At 38.5% G+C, this 8413-nt stretch overlaps 1 long non-coding RNA gene across 1 annotated transcript; it reads left to right on the plus strand.

The window, feature by feature from the left end:
• The first annotated feature begins 2540 nt into the window (after nt 1-2540).
• Nucleotides 2541-8413, plus strand: LOC147223028 (uncharacterized). The gene is made up of 4 exons (XR_015107705.1): nt 2541-2698; nt 6456-6540; nt 6920-7026; nt 8223-8413. It is a non-coding gene; the product is annotated as an uncharacterized LOC147223028 (long non-coding RNA).

The raw sequence follows: 8413 nt of genomic DNA on the forward strand, positions 1-8413 counted from the left end.
TTTGGGGCATTTAAAATTAGAACGTTTAGTTTTGATCTGATTTTTGTGATCCATCCATCCATCCATCTACTGCCGCTTATCCTGTACGCAGAGTTGTGGGGGATGCTGGAGTTTATCCCAGTTGTCATTAGGCATGAGGCAGGGTTCAACGTGGACAGGTTGCCAGTCAATCACAATGTCACATACAACGACAAACAACCATTCATTCACTGGAATGTGGGAGGAAATTGAGAACCCAGAGGAAACTCACGCAGACACAAGGAAAACATGCAAAATCCACACAGAAAGGTACCTTTGTCAAAATCGAACCTCTGTGGGTCCTCTGTGCTATGAGGCTAATGCGCTTAACACTACGCCACTGCTGGTTTTTGTTGTACTTTGTGAAATTTCAGTTGTTTTGTTTTGTTTTGTTTTGTTTTTTCTGTTTTTTTTCTGTTTTTTTCTGTTTTTTTCTGTTTTTTTCTGTTTTGTTTTGTTTTGTTTTGTTTGTTTTTTTCTGTTTTTTTTTTGTTTTTTTTTGTTTTGTTTTGTTTTTCTGTTTTGTTTTGTTTTTTTCTGTTTTTTCTGTTTTTTCTGTTTTTTTGTTTTGTTTTGTTTTGTTTTGTTTTGTTTTTTCTGTTGTTTTCTGCTTTGTTTTGTTTTGTTTTTTCTGTTTTTTTCTGTTTTGTTTTGTTTTGTTTTGTTTTGTTTTGTTTTGTTTTGTTTTGTTTTGTTTTGTTTTGTTTTGTTTTGTTTTGTTTTGTTTTGTTTTGTTTTGTTTTGGTTTGGTTTGGTTTGGTTTGGTTTGGTTTGGTTTGGTTTGGTTTGTTTGCAAACTTTCAGACATATCTTTGGTAGAGCTCACATTTTAACAAGGAACGCAAATTCAATCACTATGAATACAGCCTGTTCTGACAAGAGCTTGACACACAAGGTTCAAAGTGGAAAGATTGAAACGTAAGCGGAGAAAAGAGGATAAATTAAAAGAAAACAAACGAATAAAGAGCATATCAAAACATGCTTCATCCAAACATTTGCCCAGATTTATAAACATTTCAAACATGATGAAAAAATATGTATTTCATTAAATGCTAATATTGGAGTGGAGATCTCCAAACTCTGTCTGCTCACAAACGGATCTCCCTTAGAATTTGAGGGAAGACAGAGGAGATATTGCAGGGATACAGGAAGTATTTCAGCGAGAGCCCTTTAAGTCCCGATGTTAGATGTTTTATTATTAAAACTCTGAAACCTTCAGTCAACATTTTGCAGTCCTCAGAGTCTTCACGGCTGTGAAATGGGACATATGGGAATCCATTTAAACACCTAGTGCAAAGGGAGTATCTTGAAAACATATCTATGGCAACACCTGTGGATTAAATGGGCATCAACCAGAAAAAGCAAAAGCTTGATAAAATAAAATTACCTTTCATTTCTGAGCAACCAGTGCAGACATAAAGGAATGGGAAACTACTACTGTTTACATGTAGCTCACCATTAACCCCATTTAACAGTCTGTAAAATGTACATCAGATGAGAGGTAGAAAACAGCAATATGGACGCTGTCTAAGTCAGCAGTTAATACAGCCCAAGTCAGTGGAGTATATTATCTTCACCAGAGATGAAACTCTTGCAGGATCAGAATGGTATTTTACTTTGTCATCTGCACACATGCTCACACACATCCAAACTATTTTTTTATTCAATCACCAGACGATCAATAACAAAGTTGGTTTCCTGTTAATTATTCGTAACTTCAACAAATGTAGGGAGTTGCGTATGAATCTATGTATCTTTTGAAACTGTTAGCACAAAAACAACTTTTTTGTTTTCATATAAGAAGTGTATTTCATTTATTTGCCTCTGAGTGAGCTAATCTTAAGTTTGGTTAATGCATTCTGGGTTGTTTTCCAGATGTCTAAATGCCAACACGAAAAACAACTGCATGTTCCTCGAGAAGTTCCACATGTGAAAACCAAAACCAAAATCTGAGTGCCAAACAAAGTGATAACTGGGTTTGTTTAGCACAAAAGTGTTATTTTGCTTTATAAGAGGGGTGACTCAAAATGGAAAAAAAGGACAGGTCATGACCTCAAACACAGTTGGCATCAGAAAATATCAATACTAATATCGGTCCAAATTCCTACCATTAAAAAGCTTATGAGAATTATAAACAAAAGATAAAGAGAAGAGTCATAAAGGAAATGATATTCAACACTAAGATTTCGGCCTTGGAGAAAACTGGATAATACTACAGACTTAAGACTGTGTGTGTGTTTGCAGTATGTGTCTGTAGTGCATAGTAGCCATGTTTTTAAAAACCTAATGTTTCCTGACATCCCACAGTTAAAGTATCATAGAGGCAGAATGATTGCCCCTGGCTAGTGAGAAAGAGACTGCCTGGGGCCTTTTGCTCTGGGCAACTGTGTGTGTGTATATGTGTGTGTATATGTGTGTGTGTGTGTGTGTGTGTGTGGTGAAACAGCCTTTCAGCATGCAATATTCTCTGTGTCATCGGCTTAAACAGCTAAACAGGATGTTCAAGGGAGAGAGGAGGAGGAAGACAGGAGGACGGAGAGCAATAAAAAGAGGAAAAAAGGAAGCGTGCTTGGCCGACACAAAGTGTTACAGCTTAGCGCAGTGCTGGACTCCTCATTTAATGAAGGGCGAAATGGAGACGAGGGATGAAGGATGAAGAAGAAAGAAGGAAAAGCCTCGTGTTAAGTCGACTCTTGTTATCTCATTATGCTTTCCTGTTTTTCTATACTGAACCTCTATCTGCTTGTGTGTGAGTGTGTGTGTGTGTGTGTGTAGGGGAGGGGGGGATCTACAAAGAGTGCTGCAATCTCCATTAGCAGCGACACCAGAGTGCTGTGGTGTTAAAACCCGTTTGTTGTTGTTCCTGTAATAATCAAGCTGATTTATAATATTCAGTGCTAAATTATTCAAGCGTTTCAGCCTTAGAAGTTTGAGCAAATTGCTTCTTTTTCTGCCTCTTCCCTGTTTTAAGCGTGAAAGTTAAAATGGTAACACTGTGCACCACTGGGCCTGAAACGACCAACTGTAGGCCTGCACTTTAGGTCTTCTGTTATTGCCACTGGCACAATCCCCTATGGACCGTTTCAATGGATTGTAATCTTAAACCGCCATAAGGAGGTAGTTGATGCCAAACCTGAGTCTGACTGGTTTAATTTGACAGATTATCACAATCGGGGTTAGTGTGAAATAATCTGAATTCGAAATATTTTACTCTCAGTGTTGGTTACGTGTCAAACAGACAGATCATAACCATGTATCAGCACATGGCCGGGTTGGCCTGTGGATGCCGAAGTGCTGGAATGATTTAGAGAGGAAAGGAGGGTCAGGATACAGAAATGTGTAATGTCGTCTTGTGCGAGTCCGAACAGCAAGATGAAGTCATTTCACACTCGTCTGTGAATGAAATGAGAGCCGGGCGATACCATCTCCTTTCGTACAAACTCCCTGTCAGCAGAGCTTTTGATCTTCTTCAGCGGCGACAAAATGATCTTCTGTCCGAGTTTTTTTACAGCAAATCAGTGCCGGACAATTCTTTCCCTCTGTCTCCATTTTCTGTCACATTCAGAAAAGCCGCTGAGCCAAGAGTTCAAAGCCCAGATGAGAATTTGCAAGGAATTACATTAGTGCCTGGCTGTCCCTTGTGCCGGCATGCAATGCATCAGAGAGTAGAGAGCATTTTTATGTCTTGAAGATGACCATACACTGTTGTAAAGGACTGAAAGGGTGCCACTGCATCACCTAAATTCCTGTAGCATTCACTTGTATCCATAGCAATTTTGATCATGATAAGGACAGCCAGAAGAAAGAAAATCCTTTCAAAATGATTAGAGACACATTTGAACAAATTGAGAAAACCCCACAAAAGCCATCTGCCTGTCTGCCTGGCACAATCACCCTTTAAAATTTTTGCAGCTGGACTGACACAAACATGTTCTGTTATTGGGGGTGTTTTTTTTTGTTTTTTCTTTCCGATCACTCCAGCACAAAGGAAAACTGCGATGATGTTGTCTTAGTTAATATCTTTTTTATGAGGAAAATCTAAATTGAGATTATGCCAGATGACAAACAAACACACAATCTGGATTAGATTTGGTTTTGCATTTTTTTGCGGAACTCTAAATCAATACAGAAATCTGTGATGCTAATGCAGCACTAATATCAAGTGTACACCACAGTGGATGCTAACACTAGCGGCAGCTAAGAGTCCATTGTTATGCTAACATTAGCGTGATTAGCAATGTGTACATTATTACTGATCTGTGAGAGTCGTCATAGTTACCGGAACATTGGCATTTCCCAGATCTGCTCAAAGTCATGACAACACTTAATACATTCTTTTTAGTTGTTTTGTGTCCAGTGTGAATCGTAGCCAAAATCCTCATATATTCCGACATGTTGTGTCCCAACTGTAGATAAATTAGCTTTAGCTTCTCGAGCTGGATATCGACATGGGTTTCACTATATCGATGAGTATTACAATATTTGTCTCGAAAATGGTTGTAGAGCTAAAAAATAACAAACATACAAAGCAAAAAAAATGTGAATTGTACACTCAATATAATAGCTAAATATTAAAAGCATTTTGTGATAACTATGATCAGAACATTTTACTATAGTGTGGCTTTTATGGAGGCCATCCAATTTTGTTTGTTTGGTTGTTGTTTTTTTGCCCAGATGTGATCTAATAATGGGAATAAAACATTGTTTTGCTCGTCTAATGAGTTTTCTCAGTTTTTCATGTTGAGGTTAATCCTTGTCAGATCTTATCGTGGCAACTGGACAGTTCATGGACTGAAGGAGTATCTCAGATGAGACGAAAAACATCTTCAAGAAAAGAAATCAAGTCCAGTTTTCCATTTAGTCTTATTTTTATCTTATTCTCCTGCAGTGAATTGCAGACAGGAGCAAAAATCGATACAGTTTTGTGTAATAAATCATTATATAGATATCGATTAGTGCTTGTATTTACAGCAGCTACTTGATCCTGAAAACTGGAAATGCCTTGTTTTGCTGTACCTTTGTTTTTTGGCTCTAGGTGTCACAGTGTTTAAGCTTTAATTTCTCACTTAAAATGTTTCACTCAATTTTCACCTCACACAGATGCCTACTTACCCGTGACGAATTACTGTGATTATTCATGTATGCTTGCACTTCACACACAGACTTGGAATGATTTTCAATTTATTACACTATGGGTCTCAATTTCATTGTTTTTTGGTTATCAGTCCTATTAGCAATGATAAAATAAAGCAATTAATTGAAATAAAGGTTAACGTGTCTATGAGGCATTTTAACCTGAAATCAGAAGCCACTGCCTTTGAAAGTAAGAGAACACTGGGGTTCATGGTTTAGAGGAAAGTATTTTAAAGTGTGACGAATATGCAATAGATTTACTGCAATATATTTACATGGGAATTAGTTTTGAGGCTGTATGATTTTCTGATTTAGGGCTTCTATTGAAATTCTTTTCGTCAATATTACAACATATTTAAACCTAGGTAAGTATAGCGGAGTGGAAACTCTAATAATTAGGAGCCACAACACCTTATATAATTGAATTTGGAAGTTACTGTGTCAATGCTAATTTCTCGCAAAAGGGCGAAGGTACATAAAAGTCTCAAGCTTGCGGTCGTCTCTCACACTGCCTTTCTCTCTCTCTCTCTCTCTCTCTCTCTCTCTCTCTCTCTCTCGCAGACACACATGCTCACACTGTGTTCATGTGCAGCCAAATCCAAGGCGGGAGAGTTGAGCCATGAATCATGACTATTATCATTAGGTTAAGCACCAACCAACCCTAAAGGCAGTGAAAGCCTCTGTGGAGAAACGGTGCTCTAAATGAGCCTGATTATTATTATTGTCCTCCAAATGAGAGTGATTAGTATTGATGTCTAAATGAGTATTGAGGTTATTATTGCTGTGATTATTTTTATTATTATTATTGTGGTGGTGGTGTTATGAGGTGGAGGCAGCCTCGCTCATCTTTGCTTCATTCACTTTTAATTCCACAGGCTGCCTCTTTTACTAACAGCAGCGCCACATGCTGTCCCCAACACACACACACACACACACACACACACACACACACACATACACACACACTTACTAACTTAAACATGGTTTTGCAGGGCATCTTTACTGACAGGTACATCGATGAAAAAATATATGTATAAAATACACTCTTTTGGCACAGAGGGTTACAACGTCTGTGCTTGGAACCACACATTCCTGGTTCAATTCCCGGCTCCTCCTAGCCTGTCAAAGTGTTGTCAAGCAAGAAACTGAACATCTAACTGCTCCCCTGGCGCTGATCGAAGGCTGTCTTCTGCTCATAGTTTAGCCATTATAGATTAATGCAGTGGTCAAATTTCACTGATATTGTGCTGTATGTATAACTGAATGTGACGAATAAAGCGATTTCTGCACTATTCTATTCCCAGTGACCTTTGCTGATCTACAGAAAGGTGGGCTGATCTAGACAAAGGTCATCTGCATGGAGCAGATAAAGGCAGTATAACTTCTTAGGTACAGATTTAATCAACTGTTATAACATTTGGACACATAACATATGTTATAAGCCAGTTAAGCTGCATTCTGTATGTTAATTCACAGGACAAAGATCAACATGAGCGGCAATTACGACTGAATTATCTCTACAGCTAACAATTGTATAATCCATGAGTAACCACACTGAAACATTTGAACACCTGCTATTTTAGAAATGTGCTATGACACTATGCAAAGAATTACACATAGCAATAAGAAACAGTCTCACTGCTGAATTGTGGGGATGAGAGGGTTTTTTTAAAGGTAGTATAAGAATAAGCCCTGTGTGTGTGCGTGTGTGTGTGCGTGCGTGTGTGTGTGTGTGTGTGTGTGGGTGTGTGTGTCTTTGTATGTTAAGACAGCTGTCAGATGTTTTCCCTGATTGGCCAATATGACAGGCATCAAAAAGTGCCATGGGAGGAGAAAGGAGGAGGTGGGCTGCCTGGCTGTCATTCACTGCCAATCGTAAGTCCAGTACAGCCAACAAATCATCATATTGGGCCCCCACACACACACATAAAAATGTACACTCATCCACTAACACACAACATGTAAGCCGGCATGTATGAGCGTAATCCATAAATTTCCATGGATACACAGTGAACCATACATTGTCATATTCAACTTTAAAAAAAAAAAACAGTTTTCCACACACATCGTAAAACTTTCTCTTTCACTCTCTCTCGCATACATACGCACACGCACAAACACACCATTCCACACACCGTGGTCATAGTCGTCTGTCTTAACACCGACAGGCATTCAGTTTGACAGAGTAATTATGATGTCCCACTCTGAAGGAGCCCTGGGCTGAGAGGTGAGAGTTATTGATCCCACACAGGAGGAAATTTATCAATGTCCAAATGCTCACCTCTGACAGAAACCCATTCCACTTAGAGCGCAGTGTTAAAACAGTTTAGCTCCGCTCAGAGAACACATCCCCACCACCTTGTGAAGAGGAGCAGCAAGCTGAGAGAAGCTGGGTGCTGGACTTGTGGAGTCAAGATTTCAGGCTATCTAATATCATGTGACTGAATTAAGGAAAAGTATATTTATGGGTTACTTTTGGGTTCATATAATTATTTTCTAACTCACTGATTGACAATAAGCATTTTTTGTTTTTTTTCTCGTAGCTGTGATTCATTTGATAACGCTGGCATATTGTTCAGTATTTGGTTTTACTTATACATTAAATAGAATAAATATTCCCCACAGAGTGAGAAATTGCTGAGTCGTAGCCATGACTCATCTAGTGAAAAAGGTGTTTGTGTGTGTATACTTCCATCTCACACAAAAAAGATACAACATTCAGATATTATGGAAGCACCTGCTAAGAAACCAGGCTAAAGCAAACAAAAATGAAAATTTGAACCGGTTTTGACATCTACTGTGGTATTGCTGAGTAATGTTAAATTTTTAATCACTTAATTTGAAAAAGTCCATGAAACTGCATGTGAGTGAATACTTTGGGTGGATGATGGTTGTGTGATTGTTGCTGAATATGTTTGCATTAATTATCACCTAAATCGCCCTCAGGGCTTTGGATCATTTGACAGTAAATTCCGTTCAGTGAAATAAGATCTACTATTGCAAAGTCAATCAAATTCCATGTTTCACCCTCGGAGTAATTAATCTCATATCATTTTGTTTCTTTAACTTAGAGCTACGACAGTCGTGAGGACCATTCATTCAACCAGGAGATCAAGATGTCACGGTCACTTTGGAGTTTGCGTGTAATAAATTCATGTAAATCCGGCATAATTAGTGACCTGGATCCTGCTGCCTTCTTTGCATTGCCAAAGGGATTGGTGCAAGATTCTAGATGACCTTTTGAATTCATCATGACGCTGAA

The sequence above is a fragment of the Fistularia commersonii genome, chromosome 20 (genome assembly GCF_037954325.1).
Source record: "Fistularia commersonii isolate RoL2024-O1a breed Wild chromosome 20, RoL_Fcom_v1.0, whole genome shotgun sequence".
NCBI lineage: Eukaryota > Metazoa > Chordata > Actinopteri > Syngnathiformes > Fistulariidae > Fistularia > Fistularia commersonii.